Raw genomic sequence first — 27,612 nt, 5'->3', positions numbered from 1 at the left:
CTTTAAATAAATGAATTGACAATCTGGTAGTTAAATATACTTTGAGCTTAGAAAACATTTTGGTTTACTGAGATTTTCCCTTTCTAGTCCTATTTTTTTTCTAACTATGTAGCAGCGGCTACACTGCTAACTGAAGGATCGCACAACCAGACGGGTTGAGTTCAGTGAGCAAAACTGATTTATTGCAGGCTGCCTGGCTGGTCTTATACTCCCAGGCTAGTCCTGACTGAGAACCATGCTGGGGGGCCCTAATGTCACCGGGGCGTCACGTAGGTCACCAAGCGTGGGTTTCTGAGCCTGGTACTACGGTCGGGAGGAAACCCCCGACGGCACCGTTTTGGCCGGCTGCCCTGCCGCGTGCGTGAAAAGCGGGGCCGGTTCGCCTGCCTAATGGTGTACCGCCACAACTATTTCTTTAAACCTTTCATGATTGACATAGCTTTCAAAGAATGGCATAGATTAGGCATTAAATGTTTTAAAGATCTATTTATTGAATGGAGTCCTGCTTCTTTTGGAACAACTGTCAGTTAAATATAGCTTACCAAATTCTCCTTTTTTTCATTATTTACAGATAAGAGATGTTTTGCAATCTCATTTACATACATTTCCTAAGAACCTTGAAAAGAATTGAATAGATGTAATTTTTAATTTGCAATCGTTCAATATCTAACACTTACATATTGTTGGGAGTAAAAGAGCTTGTTTAGATAAAATTAGAAAAATCCCAGGAACAGTTTTCAATCTCTGAAGAAACTTGGAATATAATTTTTAAATTGGTTAATAATTCATCTTTATGTGCTCATCACTCCCTCCTACAATTTAAAGTAGTTGGTAGTCTCACATATCTAAAGTCAAACTACCTGTAACTCCCTTTTCTGCAGATGTATCTCCACGTTGTGATAGATGCAACAATGGAGATGCTTTACTAATTAATACGTTTTGGACATCTCTGAGTCTTGGGAAATACTGGAAGGAAGTATTTTTCTGTACTTTTAAAGTAAATTTTATGCCTAATCCTTCAAATGCCTTGTTTGGTATTGAGAGGCATAACTTTAACGACATCTGATTTGCATGTATTCCTTTTATTTCTCTTATGGCTAGGTGGGCGGTGTTACTTAGATGGAAGGATGTTGCTCCGCCTACCCACACTCATGATGATATGTCATGTTTAAGCTTAGAGAAGATTCAATGATCAAAATCTGATTTGAATTTAAATTTTCAAACACTGTGGGGACCCTTTTTGAATTACTTTCAAAATCTCTGATTTGGTATTAATGCTAATAAGGCAATTTATTCCTTCTTTGCCAAACAGCTTCGGTTTTGGAAGTGGGATTAGATTTTCCTTTTCTTATAAAATATTACTATAATATAATTTGTTTGATTAAGAATGCGGGGAACTGTGGATGAAATAGTATGATTTGAGTTTAGTGTATTCTGTACTTTTCTATTTTTTAATATGTATTCTTATGTACTCTGTATTTTTTTATGTGGAATTTCAATTACAATAAAAATATTGAAAAAGAAGAAAACTTTCCCAAACACATTTGACAAACTCCTCCCCCATCACGTGACTCCTCCCCACATTTGACAAACTCCAAGCCATCCAGCCCTTTTACTCTCTGACTATTGGGTGGTCTATAATGCAACCCCATCAGTGTGGTCACACCTTTCCCGTTCTTCAGCTCCACCCATATGGCCTCTGTAGACAAAGCCTCTGTGCTGTCCTGTCTAGGCACAGCTGTGATATTTTCCCTGACCAGCAATTCCCCTTTCACCCTCTATCATGTCTGAAACAATGGAAGCCCCGAACATTGAGCTGCATTGATAGTACAATAATAATGCAGGGTGTAGTACTACAGAAGGTGAAAGAGTATAGAGAAAATACAGTTCAAACAATGTAAGGGGATTGTATTCTACTAAGGAGAAGTCGATGTAAGAGTTTGATTGCAAGATAGAAACTGTCCTTAAATCTGGAAGGATAACAAACATGGCTGCTCTGTCCTGGATGCTGTCACACTTTTGAGTTAAAACAGAACTTCTCCAGGAAAGTAGAGAGTATTCCATCATACACCTGATTAACCATGTAAATTGTTGAAAGGCTCCATGTCTCAGGCAGTGGCTACACAATACCCCAGTTTTTATACTGCTCTTGTTGCAGTGGTATTTATGTTATTGGTCCAGCTAATTTTTTGGTTGATTGTGACCGCACCCAGGATGGTGATAGTGAGGGCTTGATGATAATAAACCATCGCTTGTCAAGGATACGCAGTAGACTCATTGAAGATGGTCACTGTCTACTTTCCAAGGTGGTGAATGTTAGCTGCCACATACATGTCTGTGCCTAAGTATTGTCCAGATCATGTTACATTCAGGAATGGACTCCAAAAAAATAGAGTAGAATTGAATGAAATACCTCATCCTGATGTAGGGAAAGTACTCTCTGAATAACTGTAATTGTTCCAGAATCTCCACCAGTATTTGTTGAAGGTCAACACATTTGATATAGGTGTTTGGGTAGACCATGCGTATTTAATGGATTACGCCAACCAGCTGCTGGAACATTAGTTACCCACTGTACTTCCTATCGGACGTTTAGTTCAATATTAACCTGACAATTCATAACAATGGCCAGTAACAATCTCACAAGCTGGTGATTTTCCTTGACGACTGTTAGAATTTCCAGATCTAACTCCTCAAATATCATTAGAGAGTTCAATGGGTTGACAGGAGTCAGAAAGAATAGTGTTGGATTGGTGATCAGGCAAATAGTTAAAAACATACAGCGCTGTAACAAGCCCTTTCAGCCCTTGAGCCTGAGCCACCCGATTAACCTACAGACCCCGTACATTTTGAACAGTGAGGGGAAACCAGAGTCCCCCAGGGACACAAGGAGAGCGTACAAACTCCTGACAGACAGTGCAGGATTCGAACCCCAGTCCTGATCGTGGCGCTGTGAAGTCGTTGCACTAACCGCTACGCTGACCGTGCTACCCTATGATGCCGCCAATATTTTTGAAAACACAATGTAAAGTGGGGTATTACAGCAGCAAAGGCATTAATGATGGAACTGAGGTTGGGATCATTTGAAACCCTGTATTGAAAGAGCTCCATCTATGGCAGAAAGTGAGGTGGTGGCCAGCCCTTCTGAATGTATTCATGGAGTAATTGAAAATGTGAGCATTCATTGGGACATGGAAGTCATAGTTCTTCAATCTTCTTGTATTTCCTCCCCCTTGTGGTAACAAATCAAAATGTCTTAATCTTTGTGTCTGTTGAGGGTCATTTCATCTCACTTCGACTGGATTCAATGAGTGTTGATCCAAGCTACCTTTTTTATTCAATTAAGGAATGTTGGAATTACTGACAATGGCATTACTTATGGTCGATCACTCAATGCTATTTTTTTTTAACTTAGACATTCACCATGGTAACAGGCCCTTTTGAGTGCCTGTGCCACCCAATTTACATCCTACGCCCCTGGAACCTTTTGAACGGTGGAAGGAAACCGGAGCTCCTGGGGAACGTACAAACTCCCTACAGGCAGCACGGATTCAGTCCTGATCGCTAGAGCTGTAAAGGTGTTGAACGCCAGCCGTGCCACATTGAATGGTGTTATTGAGTTACTGCTGCAATCCCAGTGAATGTATTCCCACAACACTGCTGGATTGGGAGTTCCATGATTTGGATCCAATAACGATGAAAGAACAACGATACACTTCAAAATCAGGATGATGCAAGATTTGAGGGGGGCAGCTTATGTGGTGTCCCCACATGTTCCCTGCCCTTTTTCTTCTTAACATCACAATCACAAACCATCAGTGGTAGATAACACATTATTTCAAAGACAGGACAGTGTACAATTTGGGGAGGGAACCTGGATCATGAGTTTTTAAATTGTTAATCTATATTTAAGTGAGTCAGCCAAGTGAATTGCATTGCCTTGGATGGTTTGAGCATATTGACAATAGGAGTCACATACTGTACATCCAAGCGAGTGAAAAGAATTCCCTCATGCTCCTCACTTGTGCCTTGTGAATGGGTAAAGATTTTTGTGTGTCAGGAAGTGAGTAACTTGCTGCACCAAACCAAGCCTCCAGCCTTCTTCGACAATCAGTATATTCATGTGGCTCTTGCAGACAAGTTTCAAGTCATTTGGGAAACCCGTCGATGGTGGATACCGTGATGATAGTATCAAACTTGGATGGTGAGCCGTTTTCTTCTTGAAGGTGGTCATTGAAGGTGGCACGGTTGGCAGCTAGCACAATGCCTTTACAGCGCCAGTGATCAGGACCTGGGTTCAAATCCTACGCTCTCTGTAACGAGCTTGTATATTTCCCCGTGTCTGCGTGGGTTTTCCCATGGGGGCTCCGGGTTCCTCCCACCTTTTGAAAAATGTACCGAGGGTGTAGGTTAATTGGGTGTAATTGGGCGGCACGGACTCGTGGGCCAAAAAGACCTGTTACCATGCTGTATGTTTAAATTTAAAATAAATACATAATAAAATTGCAAGCACTTATGAACCAAGCCCAAATGTTGTCCGGATCTCCCTTAGATGCAGAATGCTTCATTATCTGAACTGCAAATGGGCCTAGACTTTATCTACAAACATTCCTACTTCTGACCTTACAGAGTATACAAATGATAAAATGTACAATCATTATTCATCTAAAGGTTAAAAAATGTAACGTACATGATATACTTCAAATTTTGCCTGCCGTAAGGCAAAGAGTCACCATGAGCATTGTCCAAAGGCCCTAACAATAGGAGAAAGAGAAGCAAAGAAGAGTCCTCTTCTGAGTCACCATGGATTTTCACCCAATGCTCCCACCGCCTCTGCAGCTGCACACACTCTAGTTCATCGGCCACCAAAGCTCCAGATCCAAACCTCAAATATGATCAGGAAGCTCTGAGGCCCCTTGGGAGCCTTTCTTGCCCTCAGCACCCCCTTGAGTTCCAGTTCCAATACCTGGTCACCATGAGCCAGTATCCAGCAGCCCATACATAGCCTGTGAGGGTCCTTCAGCCGCTGAGCCCCTCGCTGGTCACTGTCCCGCAGGGCTGTCTCCTATTCTTCTCCTTCTCCCCATTTCTGCACTGGACCTGCTGCCCCCCCCCCTCCCCAGGGTCTGCAACCTCTCGTGGTACACCGCTCAGCAAGCGCGCCGCCAATTGGACACAGACCCCGTGGTTGCAGGATTATAAATAAAGCACCAGTGGCTCCTTTAACACGTCGCTTAAAGCCTGTACAGAGCAGGAGGACTGTGTGGAGCAGTGCTGGGTCTTCGCTCCCCACTCAAAGCTAGTTGAATGCATTTTCCAAATCTCTACCACAAAAATGGCAAAGAACAGCAAGCCACCTGAAGGCTTTGCTCCAGGTTATATGTTATCCCAGCTTGGAAATATATCACTCTCTTAAATTGCACCTAAATCCAGAAGCTCCCTCTCCACCAATATTGTCGGTACATATACAAGAAGCAGCTCACCACCTTCATAAAGCCAATTGAAGATGGGCATTAATTGATGGTCTTGATTACAAAGGCTGCATCTCAACGTATTTGTCTCCAGGAGTGATCAAGGTAAAGGTAAAGGTTCCAATATTGTCACGTAATCCTACATTTAGAACGTAACACCCATGAAATTCTTTGACTTTTGTCTACCTTAAGGCAGACGGAGAGTCACCACTTTGTCCAGAAACCTATGGCACCTGGTGTTCCTAGACAGTCTCCCCTCCAAGTACTGGCCAGTCCTGTGCCTGCTTAGCTTCCAAGATCAGACAATTCCAGGCGTATTCAGGTTAGACAAATAATAGAGCATTTCAAAGAACTTTCATCCATTGCCCAGGATTTTCAGATGACTAATGACACTTCTGTGGTCACCTTTTTGAAGACCAGGGAAATAGGATGACCAAAGTTTGTACAGCAGTAAATGTGCAGTCAGGGAGATGGAACAAATCATTTTGTGTGTGTTTTCCTGTTCCTTCCATCCTCTGTGCGCTGTCTCTTCCTCATTAACTTTTATCTTGAAGTGTTGCTGTGGCTGTTTTCTGTCCTAAGATTTCATCAGCCCATTTACACACTCTTGAACCAAGGCCCTTTGTTTTATTGGACTGACAGAAAGTGCCTGTTATTATTTCCCAAACCACAGTTTCAGTTTCAGTTACCCAGGATTGATAATACTTCAGGAAACAGTTGTTGCCAGCTGGACATGAGAATCTAGGAACATTAAGTACAGGAACAAGAGAAGACGAGTTGGTCTCTTCAGTCTTTTCTGCCATTCACTAATATTGCATCTGATCCAATCTTGGCTTGAACACTCATTCTTTCTCTCTCTACTTCTTGACTCTTATGTAGTTCAAATATGTGACATTTTTGCCTTGAGTATGATCAATGACTCTGTTTAGCATAGATCTACTGAGTACAGAACTCTTTATGACTCTCAGGCCAAAACGAGTCCTCACCATGTGCTCTATACGCTTTACACCTACGACTGTGTGGCTCGGTACGACAACAACACCATCTACAAATTTGCTATCGATACCACAGTAGTGGGTCATGTAAAAAGGAATGATGAGTCAGTATATAGGAGGGAGATTGAAAACTTGGCTGAATGGTGCACTAACGATATCCTCACACTCAATGTCTCTAAACCAAGGAGCTGATTGTTGACTTCAGGAAGGGAAAGCCAGAGGTAAACAATCCAGTGATTATTGGGGCATCAGAGGTGGAGAGGGTGAGCAAATTTAAGTTCTTGGGATTCAATATCTCGGAACACCTTTCCTGGATCGAACACACTAATGGCATTATTTAAGGAAACCTCATCAGCCCCTCTACTTCCTCAAGAGTTTTCGAAGTTTGGTATGACATCAGAAACCCTGACACATGCTCTTTCTCACTGCTACCATCAGGATAGAGGTGTAGGTGCCACAAGACTCGCACCATCAGGTTCAGGAACAGCTGCTGCCCCTCCACCATCAGACTCCTCAACAACAAACTCAATCAGAGACTCATTCAAGGACTCTTACTTGTGTACTTTACTGTTTGTTTGTTTTTTCCCCTCTGTTTTCCAGTTAGTTGTTTACATTTCTTTATTTTTTTATGTGTGTACATTATATACAGTTTTTTTTGCACTACCAATAAGTGGAAATTCTGCCTGGCCCACAGGAAAAAAAATTTCAGGGTTGTAGTGATGTCATGTATCCCCTCTGACAATAAATCTGAAATCTAAGAGGGTGATCACTCATTCTGCTTCAAGATAATTCTACTTCGGTAATAATCTCTCAGCATCTATCCTGTCAATTTCACTGAGAATCTTAAATGCTTCGATATGAGTACTCCTCATTCTTCCCAACAACAACGAGTAGAGTTCCACCCTTGTCAATCTTTCTTCATATGTTAACCCCATCATTTGAGAAATTGACCAAGTAAAAATTCTCTGCTCTGCTTCCAATACAAGTATGCCATTACTTAGATAAAGGTACATAAAATGCAGAACTCTAGGTGTGGCCTCAACGATGCCTGTAACATTCTTTCAAAATATCCTGACTTTTATACTCTCCTCACTTCCTCCCCTGCAATAAGGCCAATATTTCATCAGCCTTCCCAATTACCTACTGTACCTGCATTGCAACATGATGAAGTTTCAAACATTAGGGTTAGGGTCATTGTGTGCAGCGATTAGCCTTTTTGTCTTTCCCTCTAAGTCAGGGGTGTCAAACTCAAATTCACGGAGGGCCAAAATTAAAAACTTGGACTAAGTCGAGGGCCGAACTAAATATTTATTGAAAATTTTCAACAACATCTGCATTTTTTCTCTTCTTTCAACATATGTAATGTTAAACTTTAGGATATAACTTTAGGAGGATAATGTTACAGGTCAGGAGTAGGTAGCTCAAGTTCACCCTTTGCTTGACCTGAGGGAAACCTATTTGGTCCCTGTGGAGATGTAGTCAGCATTCACAGGCTGTGTCCATTTTGGCCTGCATCAGGACTCAGCATTTCCTGCTCACTCCTCAGGCTCTAGGCCTCTATTCACCCTCGACCCACCATCCCTCTATCTGACCAGTCCTTTACCCAACCTCTACTCACCCCTCACTCCACTCGCTCTGCCTCTACCTATCCCATCCTATACACGCCCCTCTACTGCCTCTCCCCTCAACCTGTTCCTCTCTCTACCCGTCTCTCACCCTCTAATCACCCCTCCCCTACTCACCCTGCCCCTCCCCTTTTACCCCTTCCCTATCCACCCCTTCTTCTACTCATCCCTCCCTCTAACTGCCCCTCGCACCACCATAACTTCCCCTGCCCATTACTCCTCACCTACACCCTCTGCCCACCCCTGCTTACCCACCCACTCAGGCCCAGCGCGCTGCCGATCAGCCTTTGCAGACAGCCACCATCTCTCTCTTCACGTGCAGGGCCGAACCAGCCGTCCCTGGGGTCCGCGCGGGTGCAAGCGCTGAAGGCCGTGGCGACCGGGAGAAGTGCGCTCGCACTGTGGAAGGGCCGTCCAGTGCCAGTCGCGCGGGGCTCGCGCTGCCCGGGGGCTGTGCGCAGCCTGAAATGCCCGTCGCGCCGACAGGCAATCACAGGCGCTCGCCCATCCGCCGCACCGCTCGACAGGTGGGAGAAGTGACTGATTGTGCGAGGAGCCTTCCAACTGGCTTGCCGGCTGATGACATCGACAGACTTCTCGTGTTAAAATTTCTCATGTTACAATGGGGAAGGATGTGCAATGAAGGGGGAGGATGGTGGGGGTGACATGACCAAAAAACAGCATCGGCTCTCGCTGCAGGGCGGGCCACCTCTAATACATTTTTGAAATGATCTTGCGGGCCAAATATAATTATATCTGGCCCGCGGGCCAGAGTTTGTGTGTGTGTGTGTGTGTGTGTGTGTGTGTGTGTGTGTGTGTGTGTGTGTGTGTGTGTGTGTGTGTGTGTGTGTGTGTGTGTGTGTGTGTGTGTGTGTGTGTGTGTGTGTGTGTGTGTTGGACAGTGAAGTTTGGTTCTGAGGGGAGTGGGGGGGGAATCACTGATTATATTGTTAAACAATGATTTTTCCATCATAGCTGTGTCAGCTCCATCAAATTTATCTCAGCCATTCCTCCTTCCTCTTAATCTGGAAAAACCTTCTTCATATTCTAATGCAATTCCCTTTAAAAGCTACTGCTAAATCCTCATCCACCTTCTTCAAAACAGTGCCTTTCAGATTACAATTCATTCTGTAAAATCTTTCTCTTTCAAACAGAGACTTGCTCTGTCATTCCTGGCATCTGCTGAATGTACAACAGTGAATTGAATTGCACACATTCACCTCCCACCACCCCCGACCTCACACACGACATCTATATTATCGCCCCCACAGTGTCACAATGAAATTTTCACTGTTCCTGACATTCTGCCAATTTCCTCCGCAGTCTCAGGCCTGACATCTGTTACTGTATAATGACAGCGAAAGGCAGGAATGTGCAAGATTTCAGTTCCTGTCCTTACTGAAGAGCAGACCTGCCACGAGAAACAAGAACTGCAAAACCTTTTGAATTCTTCAGTTTCTCTTGATTTTACTCAGCTAAGCCAATCACTCACTTCAAATGTCACCTGGAGTCCAGCCAATTTCACCTCTCTCAGGCACTCTCTCTCCCTTACTCACCATTTCCTCCATTCTCTGTGTTGCTCTCACTCACAGGACACCCCACCCCCAACCTGCCATATACTTCCAGCCTCTCACACTGTGTCTGACAAATTCTCTCACATTCGGACTCATCTAGACCCATGTTGTTTACAGGTTACAATTTGTTTCCAGTTTTGGGTATGAATCACAGGTTAAACCTTTAAGTGTAAGTCATGCCACTTGGCTAACTGGATCAAGCATGCTCTAAATGCATGCATTTGTCCCAGACCAAAATCAAACTTCCTTAAAGCCAATCTTTTGAAATTATCTTGTCCTGCCAAATTACGTTAAAGCCTTGAAAACTTTGTGTCTAGCCATGTAAAAAATATCTTTTCCCTGTGCTACCTGAAGAGACCCTCAAAGTTTCACTGGTGGGTCGTTAGGAATAAAGATAGATGCTTTATCATGTTGAAGATCTTCAAAATTTAAGAAATTAAGAGGTTGATGAGGCTTAGTTGGAATTGTACTAGAGCAAACCACATAGAAAGGGTGGTCAAAAGGGGGTACAGAGTATAGAATAGGGAGGTCAAGTTGAAGCCGTATAAGACATTGGTAAGGTTTCATGTGGAGAATTGTGTTCAGCTTTGGTCACTATGCCACAGGAAAGATGTTGTCTTGCTGAGGAGAGTGCAAGGAAGATCAAGGAGGATGTTGCCAAATTAAAACTCTTGAATTATAGGGAGAGGTTGAGCAGGCTGGGTCTTTATTCTTTGGAACGCAGGAGGATGAGGGGCTACAAAATGATGAGAGAAATAGTTTGGTGGACGCAGGGAATCTTTTGCCCAGAATCAATATCCAGAGGATATAGGTTTAGTGTGTGTGGTGGGTGGGGAGGGGGGGGGGGGGGGGAAGAGATTTACCAGGAACATGGGTAACCTTTTTTTACACGGAGGATGGTGGCTGCTTGAAATGGGCTGCCACATGAGGTGGTTGAACAGGTACTATTGTAATGTTTAAGGGAAAAAATTGGACAGATACATGGATAGGATGGATTTAGAAAGATATGGGCCAATCACAGGCAAGCTCAAGAACTGTGGTTGGGACATTTTAATCGGCTTGGGCAAGTTGGGCAGAAGTGTCTGCTTCCATGCTGTGGAAGATGTTCTTGGGTGCATAGGAAGAGGGAGACCTGAGAGATCACGTATACAACTCCTTGAGAATTTCAGGGCCAAAAATTGTTACTTATATGAGAACCTGGATTCATAAACAGAGGCAAAGGTTAGAGGAAGCAACGAGGAAGCAGAGAAGTTGTGGTGAACCTGTGCAAACCATAGGCCTCAATTAGAGTATTGCATCCAACTCATTCTGGGAAGGATGAGAGGGTGGAAAAATAACTTACTAGAAGGGTTTCAGGGATTTCATGTGAGAGTGCTAAACTGTGGGAGTTAATCTTGGAATGAAGATGGTTCAGATGAGATCTGATAGATTGTGATGGCTTTAAATAGAAGCTGTTTCATTAGGGATGGTTCAAGGACCAGGGGGGAACATTTTAAATTTTGGATAAAAGATTTTTTTTTTAAATGCACTCCACTCTCAGAATCACTATGTTCAACAATTCACTACAAGTGGGGTAGTGGGCACAGAATTGCACAGCACCTTCCACTGGGAACTGGAGAGGCATTTGGGAGAGAGTAATTTTGCTCTTATGGGATATGAAAGGGGAAGGGGACTGAATCACTTTACAATGGGGCTGTACAGACTCATCAGAGTGATTGGTTTCTTTTTGTGCTGTGAAAATTCCATGATCCAAGATGATGCAAACCCAATCAATGAAGTACATTTACAAGTCATCACAATTAAAACGCAGCAGCCAGATTGTGCAATGTAGGCCCTCAGAATCAAGGTTGAGAGGATGGCTGTGATCACACTGCACTGCTGTTCCTTGCCATGGACTTTACAATGCTTCTGTAGTTCAGGGAAAACTCACAATGGGTGTTGATGCCTGCTTTCATCTCCTCTGTCGATCCCTTTTCCACCAACAAACTGTACATGAAACATCATTTTGAAAAGCCTGGAAAGACTGTACCTTACTAAGACCCAATTTCTGTGTAGCTGTGGGCTTCCTTGCCTTTGTCAGCACATGACGGCAAGCAGTTTTAATGGAAAATGTTAATCCTTCTCATTGCTTTTGAATTCAGACTTGCTTTTGTTTCATACACCATGAAGAAACTGATCACAGCTTTAGGCTAACGGAACAGACAGGATGTCAAATGATATTCAAACTGATATTGTTTATCTGGTTGTCGTGTTCCTTGAAACATGTTTATGTGAATCTCTGGTCCTCATGCAATTGAATTCTAATGATGAGTCTAATTGATGTGGCAATGAGTGGGATGTCACTAGTTATCAAGGGATGACCTGAAAACACAGACTCCTTGGCCCTGAATGGAGAGAAAAAGAAATCTCCAAACAACAGCTTCAATTTACTAATTTCATTCAAACAGTTTTAGCCATTGACTTAGAAGGTATTGCAAGTGAAAATTATTAAACTTGAAAATATTAAACTCTAAAAATAAATCCAACCAAAATTAGTAATGTAGGCCACAGACTATCATTCTTTTATATCACTGGTAACTTGGTCCTGATGTTCACAGATGGTTCAGGAAGACATGATAAATGAAAGAGACATCAGAAACTTGCATTACACCACCATCTGCTGGCCGGAACCTGTAGCTCCATGGTTAAACACAATCACATGCTGGATTTCCAAATGAAATATACATAAATGTTGGTGTAAGATGGCATGGTCATGTCCTCAAATACCATCTCAACAAATTACAGTTCACAAGCTCCTAACCAATAAATATTCATGGCACAATTCACATCGGAGTGACTGCAACTGCTAAACTTTTGCTAGTTTGTTTTGGCCCATTGTTAATATTACAGCAGGCAGTTAGAAAAACAGAAAATTATAATGTCTTGTATCCGATTGGCCATCTTGGAAATTGTCTGCAAGAGTCTTCCCCTTCCCCATATTCCATCACAACTTCAACTCTGGCTATCAACAGCAGCTCCTTTAAGTCCAAAGGTTCTGAATCTGTCTTCGTTTGGCTTGATATTCCAATTCAGCACTGAGGAGGATGCTACGTTTCACATGCACTGTTAAACTAAGACTAAATCTACCCATGTAAAGACCCAATAGTCCTATTTTAAAGACGAGCAAATGAGTTCTCCCTCACTTCCTGTCTGATATTTTGCCACAGACCTTTCACAGAAACAGGTTATGAACTTATTACCGATTCCACAATACAGTCATTGACACATTTCCTAATTCAAAGTTCCATCTACATTTCAAAACTGAGAAACAAAGGAGATGATTTGGCTCATCAAAACTGTCCCGGGAGCTTAAATGGCTTTACTGTTGGTGTTCTCCTTATGTTAACTTTGTAAATTTTGCCTTGTTAAGTTTATATTTGGTGCAAACCACTCGAGATACACTGAGATCCTAACAAACGCAATGTAATAAAATTTCTTTTTTTTCCCGCAACGTGCCTGGAATTACATTTTTCTGGGTATTGTACCTCATAAAAGAGAATGTTGCTCTCCACCCTTGTCCTAAAAGCATTGCATTATCCAGGTGTTTGATGCCACAGACACCTACTTATTCTCCAGTGGCTTGGCCATGTTCTGATGAAGGGTTTCATCTTGAAATCTTAAGCTGCTGACTCTCTTTGGATGTTGTGCATCAAAGCATTTCTGTGTGGATTACTGGCCACATCAACATGTCAAACGAGGCTTTGGATTTTTGACCACAAAAGGTTTCAAGTCCAGCACTGATCTTGAAACTACATTTGCTAGTGTTTCAGTAGGAAGCTGGTCTTCTTAGGCAATCTCTTGGAATCAAGGAGTAAACAAATCTGTGCCTAAAGATAGATATCCCTTGTCTACCAGCTACCATATGGCCTTGGAGTGAAGTCTTGGTGGTTCAATCACACGCGCACACACACACACACACACACACACACACACACACACACACACACACACACACACACGCACACACACGCACGCACACGCACACGCACGCACGCACGCACACACTAAATATACAGACAAAATCTGACAACCCATTCATATCACCATGAGCACAGGTACCTAATCTTACAGACATACATTTCCTTAGGCCTTATTCTCAGGGTGATCCTTCACCTTGATGCCTTTCCTCACTTTCGTACCCTTGACCCCTTTCGCCATGTTCCTTCCCTCAATCACTCCACTCTCACGGTTCCCTTTCAACGTCCTCCCCAATCATTTACCACATTCCTTCTTCCTTCTTCTCTTGCGCCTACTCCACCCCTGCTTCTCCCCAGTAGGGATCGAAGCCGGTGAATGACAGTGAAGCCAGCTGATCCTTCCCCACTGCAGAACTCGAGGGAGAAGAGAACAATTTTCAAGATCCCAACTTCGTTCAACCTCAGGCCTGGTTGTGGTCTGATCCTGGTCTATTTCAGTAAAATTTCAGATTCAGCATCTAGGCAGTGCACATTATCAGAGGTCAGGATAGGTCCTGACCTAAACTTTTAATACATTTTGTAACCTGGCTGTTGTGGACTCTTGTCTCACGCAGCCTAGTTGCTGTGAACATTGCCTGTTAAATTTTTGACACCATGGTGACAGAATAATCTCAATCTGTTCCACAATGGAAAAGCACATTATTTTACAATGGCTGTTTCACAAATGATCTGCTGTGAAAGTGCCTCAGGCATCAGACATTAGTTTAGCCACAGGGGGAGAGGTGGGGGAGGTTTCATTTTGGCAGTGCACAAGGTTTTTTTTCTATTTGGGATTACGAGCTGATGGATCTGTACCTTGCTGCCGAAATTCAGATCTGCAGATGGAATGCGAATCATCTGCCTGACATACACAAGAAGATTAATAATCACTTGCTGCACAAAACAAGCTGACTCTTATTTCCATGTCCGTGTTTCTATGTTTAGCTCCTGTTCTGCATTAGGACAATGCTCCCTATTCATTCTGACACTCCTCACTCAGAAACCTTGAAGAACTGGTGGGTTTAACTTCACATTTGCTGACATTTGGGCTCCTTTCTGTCAGAGAAAAGACGTTTTCCTCTCCGTCACTACTGTGGCAAGCGCCTCATTCGGAAAGGTGAATCATCTTCATTGTCGCTCTCTAGGCTATTCCAAGAGACAGCTTCTGTCAGACAAGAATGGCGATCAAGGAGCAATCAGCCTTTCTGTCAGCCGACTAGTTTAAAGACAGGTCTTTCGATTCTGTCTGTGTTGTAATGAAGATCAGTGACTTCAATATCCTCGGAATAAGTATTCCCTTTCTTCAGACTTACAGTTGATCTTTTGAAAATGCAACATTAATCTGATTTCATTGTTAAAAATACCATCCCATAATCGGCCATGACTCCCGACGGACATTCATTTTATTCACAAAATGGCTTCTCTTTGATTGTTGAAAACCTAGAGGTGAAAGTAAATAGGGACGGTGTACTGGTGAGAAAGGGCCCACAGGGTAAATGGGTTAACAGACAGAAATGGAGGTTACTTTTGTACTGACAATAACCACACCAGCAGTGCGAGTATAAGACAGCTTTAATAAACTAATATGTACACTAAGAGGTCTTGTCTCTCTGCAAGACGAACCTGGAAGGCTAGACTGTAGCTCTGGACTGCTTTATATACAAGGTCACCGGGATGACCCCTGGTGTAATTACATATCACCACAACTTTCACCCCTGCTTGAAGCCAAGCAAGATGTTGAGTTAAACCAAACTGAAGGCCACATATTTGGAGCCTGTGCTTCATCTTCCTTGGGTCAGTTGATATGAAGATCATGGTTCCCATTCCTAGGGAAAGTTAAAAAAAAAAAGCCACAGTTCATACGCTTCTGCAAGAAAATAAAACTTTCATTTCTATAGCAAAATGTGGGACTTGCTTCTCCACGACAAGACATGGAAATGAACAGTGATGAAATAACCAGGTTGTGGTGGTACAAGGTATTACACCACGGTAATAACTATGTATTGATGTGGACTGCCCTTCCTTCCTTCTGACCCCTCCCAGGATATTCCTAATAAAGATCCCGACCCAAGATCTTGACCCCAGATCACTTCCTGCTCTGATTTGGGCCAGATTCTCTCTGCACCCCCCAGCTAATGTCTAAGCTAATAAAAGCCCTTTGACTCCTCGTGGAGTCACTTGATTGCCCATCACAGGAAGTACTCGAGATGGCAGAGGTCGACAGCATCGAGTCCACGCTGCTGAAGATCCAGCTGCGCTGGATGGGTCACGTCTCCAGAATGGAGGACCATCACCTTCCCAAGATCGTGTTATATGGCGAGCTCTCCACTGGCCACCGTGACAGAGGTGCACCAAAGAAAAGGTACAAGGACTGCCTAAAGAAATCTCTTGGTGCCTGCCACATTGACCACCGCCAGTGGGCTGATAATGCCTCAAACCGTGCATCTTGGCGCCTCACAGTTTGGCGGGCAGCAACCTCCTTTGAAGAATACCGCAGAGCCCACCTCACTGACAAAAGGCAAAGGAGGAAAAACCCAACACCCAACCCCAACCAACCAATTTTCCCCTGCAACCGCTGCAACCGTGTCTGCCTGTCCCGCATCGGACTTGTCAGCCACAAACGAGCCTGCAGCTGACGTGGACTTTTTACCCCCTCCATAAATCTTCGTCCGCGAAGCCAAGCCAAAGAAGAACAGGAAGTATGTTTTATGGTGATATTAGTTGAGAGCTAACTTCAGACAGATGCAGTTCACACTCTCTGTGAATTTGCTACTGAGAACTGCAGTATGTGTTGTCATTGAAATTACTTTTCCAATTCAAAGCCTCTAATAACACTCAAATACCAGGTACAGATTTTGGTTTGTCATTGGGCATTGGTTGATCTATCAGTCAGGGATCATTGTCAAAGGTGTCCCACAAGAATTGATCATTATTTAGCTTTAAACAGTTTTACAACAATTAACCAGGGCCGCCACATGGAGCTAATGTGTCATCTATATCAAGTTATTCTGTGACCAGCGTGGTCAGTGAGAAGTTGTCTTTTCCCCACTGGTCTTCAGTTGGAACAAAGACTGGGAAGGAGCAGGATACTGAATTCTGTGTCACCCTTTCTGAGAGCATGTGAGTCTGACTCATGTTTCCAACAGGATTCCTCTTCAATAGATCTCAATAAAATTGTGAAAGCACTCCCAGCCTTCAGTGGAAATTACATTGGTAACTTGTTAACTTGTTTATTGCTGTTGAATGTAGAAAATTTTACAAAGATTTTTTGACCGAAAATTTGTTACCAGAATCTGACTGAATATTCACTACAAGAGGTTTAATTACTATATGTCAAAGTTTGTATTCTTGATTGCATATATAATGTTGCTTCAGCTCAACATTTAATATGATCATTCCCCAAAAGATGATGGAGAAGCTGTCCTCACTGGGACTCAACACACCACTCTGTAACAGGATCCTGGACTTCATTAACGGAAAGTTTACTGTCTGTCCGGGACAGTAGCAGAATGTTGAGCATTGCCAAGCTAAGCAATAGCACACCTTAGGTCTGTACGCTCAGCTCACTCCTGTTCACATTACTAACCCATGACTGCATTATCAGATCCAGCTCCTCAATCAGTGTCATCAAGTTTGCAGATGACACAACAGTCGTCGGCCTCATCAGCAACAATGATAAGTCGCACTACAGAGAAGAGGTGGAGAATCTCATGAAATAGTGTGAGAACAATAACCTGAATTTCAACATGGACAAGATGAAGGAGATGATCGTGGACTTCAGGAGGACCAGGAATGACCACTCTCCACTGCAATCAACAACTCTGTAGTAGAGCACCAAGTTCCTTTGAGTTCACTTAACTAGTGATCTATTGTGGACACTCAACATCTCCTCACTTGTCAGGAAGGCACAACAGCAGCTGCACTTACAGAGAAGACTGAAGCAGGCAAGGTAACCAGCCACTATTATGTCCACCTTCTACAGGAGTTCTATATGCATCTGACCATATGCATCACAGTGTGGTGTACAGTTGCTGTAGAGAAATGGATTAGAGGTCAAGCAGAGAGGATCAATGGAGTCTCCCCCTCCCCCATAAATGTGATCTACCAGGATCATTGTCTGAAGAGGGTGAGCAAAATCATGAGGACCCCTTCCATTCATACACAGCATCTTACAGCTGCTCCCGTCAGGGAAGAGATACAGGAACATCAGAGCCAGCACCACCAGGCTGAGGAACAGCTTCTTCCCATGGGTAGTGAGATTGGTGAACGACCAAAGGAACAGCTCACACTAACCATCAGAGACTCTTGTATGTACAGAACAATATTTATTTGTATAAATAAAATACTTGTCCTGCATATGTATTTTTTGTCTGTATGTGTGTTATGTCTGGTTGTGGGGCTGCATATTTTGCACTGAGGAACGTAGAAAGCTGTTTCATTGGGTTGTACTTGTGAAATCATACGACAATAAATGATTTGACTTGACTATCACTCTATTTATAGGCTCTGTTCTCATCTCTGAGCCAAAGGTTTCATGCCCAAGATCTGAACACAAAAATGAAGGCAGACATATTTGTAGTAGAGAGGATCTCTGTGTTTCCCATAAAACGTTAAATTGCAGCCTCTTGGATGGCAAAGTGTTCTTGGCACCAATCTGAAGAAGTGTGGACATTAAATGATGGAAATCTGGAAGAGAAACAAAATATGCTGGAAATCTTCAGTAGGTTAAGCGGCATCCATGGAGAGAGCAACAGAAGTAATCTTTCAGATTAAGGAAGTTAGCCGAATATTTGAGTTGTGACAAGGTTTTTGCCAGGGCACCAGAATTGCCATTATGTTGGAGTCTCTGAATGTGAAGAAATGTTTTGACCTGAAATGTAAATGGAGTTAATGGTTCAGGTCAAAGACCTGACTTCATGTTCTACCCTCAGATGCTGCCTGATCAGCCGGCTTTTATTGTAAGTTAGCTTGTTGTTCACGACAACAGTTATCTTTTAATCAATGCCATCAAAAACAGATTATTTGAACATTATTCAATGAGTGCTTTTGGAGCAGAAATTAACTGCTGTGTTTCTTGTCTTATAATAGCAGTTGTAGTTCAAAATATTGGGCTATAAAATGCTTTGGGATGTTGTAGCATTCTAACATGGGCAATAGAATGTTTATGCCAGCGACATTCGAATTCCATTTCAGTGTATATCGTTGGTGAGAGACTTGGTATTGTGGCAATTGCGGATATTGGGCCGGCACATCGCTCGGCAGCAGACGCGGACAGAGATTGCTAAAGCGACTCCCAGGACAACAAAGCGGCAGGGGTAGAAGCTGGGGCAGCCTCAGACCAACAGCCCTAAAATGGAGATGGTCAAGCTGCTCAGCTAACTCAGCAGAAAAAGGCTGGGGAAGAAGGGCATTCATATGCATGGATGTTCCCGCCTGCTATTGTTATTTATATGGATGACTCAGTCAATCAGCAAAAACGGGTGGGGGGGGGGGGAACTTGAACCAGTATAAAAACAGCCTTTCCAGCCCTAATAAAATAGTGACCTTAACCTGCCACACTGTGTGTGTATGTGTGTGTGTGTGTATGTGTGTGTGTGTGTGTATGTGTGTGTGTGTGTATGTGTGTGTGTGTGTGTATGTGTGTGTGTGTATGTGTGTGTGTGTGTATGTGTGTGTGTGTGTGTATGTGTGTGTGTGTGTATGTGTGTGTGTGTGTATGTGTGTGTGTGTATGTGTGTGTGTGTGTGTATGTGTGTGTGTGTGTATGTGTGTGTGTGTGTGTATGTGTATGTGTGTGTGTGTGTTTCTTTGTAGCGGTCGGCTACAGTATCACAATTAATCCTATTTTACTCTATATATTCACCCACTGACGTACTCACTGAAAGCTGCAAGGGAGAACATGGCTGCCTACTTATCACACCTGTGTCATTTTGAAAGCCATTTCCTGTTTATCAGCGGTGTTTCTAGATGCACATTGACTTGGATTAACCAAAGATACTGGCAAGGGAATGGAAACAGCTGTAATGTTTACAGCTCAGGTGACCAACGGGACAGTGACCAGGGCGATGGATCAGTGAGGGGGCTCTGAAGATGAAAGACCAACGGATGTGGTGGGCTGCTGGTGACTCGAGGCGAGGAACCAACAGGCTGGCATGTAATCCTGATGACTTCCCGATCATTGTGGAGACGTTAATCAGGGCAACCTGAAGTCTCTGACAAACTACCACCAACACATCACAGGCAAGACCAGGGGAACCAACACACTGCTACACCACCATGAAGAATGCATACCGAGCCAGATTAATACCACACTTTGGCAAGTCTGATCATTTGGTTGAACTTCTACTCCTGGAGTACAGAGACTGAAGATCACAGGATGTGTGCTTAGCCCACTGCTCAACTCATTAAATATCCATGACTGTGTGGCCAGGCACAATTCCAATGCCATCTACAAGTTGCCAATGACACCACAGTTGTTGGCAGAATCACAAATGGCAATGGGGAAGGGTACAGGAGGGAGATAGATCAGGTCGTTGAATAGTGTAATGACAACAATCTTGCCCTCAACATCATCAAAACCATGGAGATGAATGTGGACTTCAGGAGGAGGTCAGGGGAGCACAACCCAGTCCTCGTTAAGGGTTCAGTAGTGGAGAGGGTCAAGAACTTCAAATTCCTGGATGTCAAAATCTCTGAGGATCTGTCCTGAAGCCTTCAGGTTAATGTAATCAGAAATAAGGGTTGCCAGCGGCTATACTTCGTGAGGTGCCTGAGGAGATTCAGTATGTCACCAAAGACTCTCGTAAACTTCTACAGGTGTACCCCTGTGGAGAACATTCTGGATGTTGCATCACTGCCTGTTATGTGGCTGATGCACAATCAATAACTCAAAAGGCCAGAGTTATGGAACTGTAGGCTTTTATTTGCAATAAACTTGAAAGTCATCCTGTGCTGTGACCCAGATTTTCTGGAGAGGGGTCATGGTATTGGAGCCTTTATACAGGGTCAAGTAAGAGGAGCCACGGGTGCAGTCACAAATGGAGCAGATCCAAATTAATGAATATACAGCAGGTCACCACAGAGCCACCAAGTCTCAGGACAAGAATAAACTCCAGAGGGTTGTTAGCTTGGCCTACAACATCACAGATTTCACTCCATTGAAGACATCTAAATGAGACGGTCTTAAAAAAGCAGCCTCTGTCCTCAAAGTCTTCCACCACCCAGGCCATGCCCTTTCACTCTGCTACCATTGGGAAAAAGGTACAGGAACCTAAAGACGAGCACTCAACAGCACAGGGACAGCTTCTTCCCCACTGCCATGAGACCCCTGAATAATCAATGAACCATAGACACTCCCTTACTATTCGTACACTGTTATTTTTACAGAAATGTTGCAAGATGGATATAATATGAACATTTGCACTATTTCATGACTTATTCATGACAATAAATTCTGACATTGATTCTGAGCCCCTGGGCTGTCGGAGACTGCAGTTGAGACCCTCACGCTGGGCTATGGACAGCTGGAGACTGGCTCAAAACTGGCTGAAGGGTTACCAAGTATCGGAACTGGGATGTGAGGGGTGCTGAGGGTACTGACGGGTTCCTGACTGTGTCAGAGATTCGGATCTGGAGCTTGGGTTGGAAACGGTTGGGACTGGGCTCTGCGGCTGCGGAGGCTGCGGAAGTGCTGGGGTCGAATCTATGGACGCTCGGTGACTCTGGGGGCACCGGGCTCTGCGGCTGCGGAGGCTGCGGAAGCGCTGGGGTCGAAACTATGGATGCTCGGTGACTCTGGGGGTACTGGGCTCTGCGGCTGCAGAGGCTGCGGAAGCGCTGGGGTCGAATCTATGGACGCTCGGTGACTCTGGGGGGACTCTCTTTTGCTTCTCTTACTCTTTCTCTCAGTGTAAGAGGTGTCTCAGGCATTTTTCACAGATAACAAATCTGTCTGCCTTACAACAGGCAAAAGCAATTTCATGTAATATGACACTGTTTTAGTACAATGACAATAAATTGAATTTTAAATCTTGACTATGGCTATCCTTATGAGAACTTCATCCTGACTCAAGCATTTGTCTCACCGTGAATACGAATCCCTTATTAGATTCTGACTCAGATCTCTGTTTTAGATATGATAAAAAGTCAAATGTTCAGATAAGTGGAAACACTGAATAGACAGAGTCTGTGATTGCAGTATACATCCTCAGTAGAAATAACACCTTGCCTTTATTAGTCAACCAATGAACTTTCTACCTGGGAAGATAATTCCTGGATGGTAACAAACTTCTGCAATTAATTTGCCCAATCCATGAATCCAAACATTTAGCCATTGCAATGAATAATATCCAGAGGTCTATAGTGCAATTACCCTCAAGTAGTTGAAGGGATAATGGAGAGAGAGAGGAAGAAGGAGAGAGATGATTGGGAGAGGGAGGGAAGGGTGGAAGGAAGGAAGGGAGGAAGGTTTGTGACTGTCAAGTGATCCTAGAATCGTGGGCTCATGTGCTCAGTCTTCCACTGAACATCTGATTTCAAACCAGCACAAAGCAGGAAAGTTGCCATCAGCAAACCCAAATATATTCACAGATGAAAAATCTGTGTCGGCCTTGCTGCTTCCCTGTAGACACTCATCTTGATCGATTGTTTTCAATTTATCGTGTCTAAATTCTATGGACTCTGCTGTCTAGATGATAGTGGCCAGAGAAGATGTCCCCTCCCAATGACCTGATTCCCTTTCATGTCCAAAATAGACTTGACAGTCATGTTTTATCCAGGGCCAGCCAGGGCATAAGATGATGGATTAAAATGTCAGTGCAATTCCTGTGTCTTAGTTCCACAGGCAACACTAGGTATTATTCTATTTAGGAGAATCCTAGCGAAAATGTTGCCTGCAATGGAGAGTAACATGATTCCCCTGTAGTTTGAGCAGTCTGATTTCTCGCCTTTGTTTTTGTACAGGGTGATGATGATGGCATCACAAAGGTCCTGAGGCAGCTTTCCTTGGTCCCAGCAGAGCGTGAAAAACTCATGCAGTTTGGCATGCAGAGTTTTGCCACCACCCTTCCAGACCTCTGGGGTGATTCCATCCATATCTGCTGTTTTGCCACTTTTCAGTTGTTCAATTGCCTTATATGTCTCTTCCCAGGTGAGGACCTCATCCAGCTCTAGCCTTAGGGCTGTTGAGGGAGCTGGAGCAGGGCGGATTCTTGGACTGAGCGGTTGGCACTGAAAAGAGATTGGAAGAGTTCTGACCATCGGTTGAGGATGGAGATCTTGTCGCTAAGGAGGACTTTGCCGTCTGAGCTGCGCAGCGGGCTTTGGACTTGGGGTGAGGGGCCGTACACAGCCTTAAGAGCCTCGTAAAAACCCCTGAAGTCACCAAAGTCCGTGCTGAGCTGGGTTCATTTGGCGAGGCTAGACCACCACACATTTTGGATCTCCCGGAGTTTGCGCTGAAGATGGCTGCATGCGCGACAGAAGGCTCATTTCTTCTCTGGCCAGGACAGTTTTGCAAGGTGAGCCTAGTGGGCAGCTCGCTTCTTTGCCAGCAGCTCCTGGACTTCCTGGTTGTTTTCGTCGAACCAGTCCTTGTTTTTCCTGGAGGAGAAGCCCAGTAACTCTTCAGTGGATTGCAGTATGGTAGCCTTCAGCTGAACCCAGAGGGTTTCAGGGGCGACCTAGTGTCGCCGAGAATGTTCTCCCAGAATCACAGTGCGGCTTTCGCGCAAACAGAGGAACTACTGACATGGTCATGCCCTCAGACAGCTCCAAGAAAAGTGCAGAGAACAAAACAAAGGACTCTACATCACCTTTGTTGACCTCACCAAAGCCTTCGACACCGTGAGCAGGAAAGGGCTTTGGCAAATACTAGAGCGCCTCGGATGCCCCCCAAAGTTCCTCAACATAGTTATCCAACTGCACAAAAACCAACAAGGTCAGGTCAGATACAGCAATGAGCTCTCTGAACCCTTCTCCATTAACAATGGCGTGAAGCAAGGCTGCGTTCTCGCACCAACCCTCTTTTCAATCTTCTTCAGCATGATGCTGAAACAAGCCATGAAAGACCTCAACAATGAAGACGCTGTTTACATCCGGTACCGCACGGATGGCAGTCTCTTCAATCTGAGGCGCCTGCAAGCTCACACCAAGACACAAGAGCAACTTGTCCGTGAACTACTCTTTGCAGACAATGCCGCTTTAGTTGCCCATTCAGAGCCAGCTCTTCAGCGCTTGACGTCCTGTTTTGCAGAAACTGACAAAATGTTTGGCCTGGAAGTCAGCCTGAAGAAAACTGAGGTCCTCCATCAGCCAGCTCCCCACCATGACTACCAGCCCCCCCACATCTCCATCGGCACACAAAACTCAAAACGGTCAACCAGTTTACCTATCTCGGCTGCACCATTTCATCGGATGCAAGGATCGACAACGAGATAGACAACAGACTCGCCAAGGAAAATAGCGCCTTTGGAAGACTACACAAAAGAGTCTGGAAAAACAACCAACTGAAAAACCTCACAAGGATTAGCGTATACAGAGCCGATGTCATACCCACACTCCTGTTCGGCTCCGAATCATGGGTCCTCTACCGGCATCACCTACAGCTCCTAGAACGCTTCCACCAGCGTTGTCTCCGCTCCATCCTCAACATTCATTGGAGCGACTTCATCCCTAACATCGAAGTACTCGAGATGGCAGAGGCCTACAGCATCGAATCCAAGCTGCTGAAGATCCAACTGCACTGGGTAGGTCACATCTCCAGAATGGAGGACCATCGCCTTCCCAAGATCGTGTTATATGGCAAGCTCTTCACTGGCCACCGTGACAGAGGTGCACCAAAGAAGAGGTACAAGGACTGCCTAAAGAAATCTCTTGGTGCCTGCCACATTGACCACCACCAGTGGGCTCATCTCGCCTCAAACCGTGCATCTTGGTGCCTCACAGTTCGACGGGCAGCAACCTCCTTTGAAGAAGACCGCAGAGCCCACCTCACTGACAAAAGACAAAGGAGGAAAAACCCAACACCCAACCCCAACCAACCAATTTTCCCTTGCAACCGATGCAACCGTGTCTGCCTGTCCTGCATCGGAATTGTCAGCCACAAACGAGCCTGCAGCTAACGTGGACATTACCCCTCCATAAATCTTCGTCCGCGAAGCCAAGCCAAAGAAAGAAAAGTTCCACAGGAGACAACATAGAATTGATATAGGTGGTAAGAAGGTTTGCAGAGTAGTTGGGAGGTGGATTTGTTCATGACCTGGAAAGGGTTGACAAATGCCTCTTGAGGGGTTAGTGAAAATGATGCTGTTTCTTTTTTTCTTTCAACATAGAAGGTTTATTCAGTGATTACAAGCAGAATTTCTCATTACACACTATTTACAGCTTCAAATTATAACAATGATATCACTGTCCAAAATGCTGTGGAGCCATTGTAGAGTCCACCAGTCTCAGATATCCCCCCATTTTCACTTTCTCCAGGGACACACGGGCACAGACAGAAACACGGAACAGGAAAGGCAGTCTGACTAGGACATTCCCCAAGCGATCCCACCCCTCTCTTCACTGAGTTACCGATTAGTAGCGTACAGTCTTCAATGTAGCCAAATCTTGAGGATCAGTCCCATCAGATTTCTAAACCTCCCGCACTCTGTATAGACATGGTACACTGTGTCCTCCCAACCACAGAAATGGCAGGCAGTTGGGGAATAGGTAAACCAACTTTAAAAATATGTTCCACAGTCCTGCTCTGACCCCACTCTTTCCACCCCAGGTCTCTAATGTAGCAGGGGAGGACTCCCTCATGAAGAGGCCTCCACTGGAAATGGGTGGCATATCAGGGCACGTCCAGATGGAAGACAAGGGCAGGAGCAGTCTGCACAATAATCTTATCGGCATATCGCACTGAGCCACCTCTCAGAGGCCCTCGAGAAAGGGCCTTGGATCTAAGAAGTGATTCTGGCTGAGCAAGGGTTAACCGGGACCACTCCACCCTGCTGAGCTCCCTCCAAACCCCATGTCAGAATGGGGATCTGCCACACCCACAGACAAAACACCCCTCTCTGTAGGACACTCTGACCGGAGGTGACCGTATCCCAGACATACATTAACCCTTGCTAGACCCTGGGTCATTATACTTCTCTCTGCATGGGACAAGGCACTCAGACCCTGACACACATTAACTCTCAATAGAAACAAGCCCACATCACCTCTCTCTGAAGGCAGAGGGGCTCTCAGTCTAGTGGTGACCATACCCCAGACATGCATTAAATCTTGTTAGACCTCATTTCACAACACCCTTCTTTGAAGGCAGAAGGAGACTCGAATCAAGGCGACTGTACCCCAGATACTCTAATGGAAGCTGGGCAGCTGATGTTCACTGCACTGCCAGGAGCCATGTGTTCTCCTGAAGGTAATTCCCATGTGAAGGAACTATGTCACCAGTGTATGCTATCTTGGAGCATGCTCAGTGTACAGGTATCTTGGTGCCAAACCATCACCTGGGTACATATAATTCCCAGTGACTGACTCTACAGGGAGAGACAGAACTACAACAGAGAGATCCAATGTTTCCTTTTACCTCAGAAGTCCACCAACTTCCTTTGGGTTATGGTGACAAAGAGAGTTGGATAGTGCCCAACCAGAACCACAAAATAGAGGCCAGCAGCAGGTTCATGACCAGACCAGCACTTTGCCCTGGCAAGAAAGTAATCCTGATCAATGCACCAACTGGGCGATGACTTTGCCTCTGCCCTGCCAGTTCATAGGCTAAGTGTCCTCAGTGGAACTCAAGTAGGTGCCCATGTGCAGGAGGTGTTCCACAGAGAAGGTCACATCTGCTCTGCCAGGGCATCAACCAACACTTGCCCAGCAGAAGACGAGAGCACTTCCCCAGTTAATCCTGGCAGAGGACATAGCCAAGAAGACCTTCTGATACTTGCTCTTCCTCTGAAGCTCAACAGGATCAGTAACCAAGAAGAGAACATCATTAGTATGACAACAGAAAAACGTCCATGTCCCACTTTCACAGAACCAGACCCTTCAACTTCTTCGGAAGAAGACACAGAAACAGCTCCATGCAAACTGAATACAATTGTACAGGCATGCAACATCCCGGTCGCAGCTCCTCCGAAAGTGAAAGGGCACTGTCAAGGAATACTGTTCTCTTAGGGCATGTTTATGAAGGTCCATCATTAAGAATTACATTGTATTTTAAAATCAACTGAAGCTCCTGTTGGAATGTACATGAAATAAGTTTTTGCATTGAATTGATGGACTCAATGTTCCGTGCCATAGTTGAGTAAGATAATTGTTTGAGTATTCATATGAAACAATTACCTGTGTTGGAGCTTGAGACTTGAACCGTGGAAAAGTTAAAAGCCAGCAGAGATAAGGTAGATGGATTGTAACACAATTCATGCGGATGGTGGAAATCTGATGTTGGTTGAGAAGATGACCGCTTCCTGTTTCAACCTCAATTAATATCCTAGAGGATCAGTGGCATGGACCAAAACAGACACCTATTCACTTGTAACTGTCTTGTATGGTCAGATCATTATCTGTTAATTGTTAATGATTGTCTTTTTTTATATTCATGTTAAAATGGTCATAATCTGACAATCAAGGAGACTTTGCAGGATTTTTGTCCTGAGTGCCTGTGTTGAACAAATATATGTTTGTTATTTTTTTTCTCCATAGACTCTGAATGGTGTACGATTTGGAATAGGAGGCATCGTTTCACTGCTGTGAGGCCTGCAGAGTAATTATCAAGGTGGATACCCCGAAAGCTGAATCAAATTGAAAATTTCAAACATGAGTGAAGTGTTGTTCTCTGGCAAGGATATTGAGGAAATGATGGAATTGTGAAACAAAGTAGAAAGATTCTTCCTTCCAATTTTTTGCTCTATTTAGTTCTAAAATTCAAAGTACAAATTGGATTCTGCCAAAGACTGAGG

General features: G+C 44.3%; 1 long non-coding RNA gene across 1 annotated transcript in view; it reads left to right on the top strand.

Annotated features, from left to right (window-relative positions):
* The window catches only part of LOC138756542 (uncharacterized), a 34,889-nt gene that overhangs the window by 6,910 nt on the left and 367 nt on the right, over nt 1-27,612 (top strand). The window contains exon 2 of the long non-coding RNA XR_011353143.1: nt 27,356-27,612. This exon is cut by the window's right edge and continues 367 nt beyond it. This is a non-coding gene — a long non-coding RNA (uncharacterized lncRNA). The remainder of the gene's footprint in view (nt 1-27,355) is intronic.

The sequence above is a fragment of the Narcine bancroftii genome, chromosome 3 (assembly GCF_036971445.1).
Source record: "Narcine bancroftii isolate sNarBan1 chromosome 3, sNarBan1.hap1, whole genome shotgun sequence".
NCBI lineage: Eukaryota > Metazoa > Chordata > Chondrichthyes > Torpediniformes > Narcinidae > Narcine > Narcine bancroftii.
Note: the sequence above shows the minus strand (reverse complement) of the source record. Positions and strands in the feature narration are given on the sequence as shown.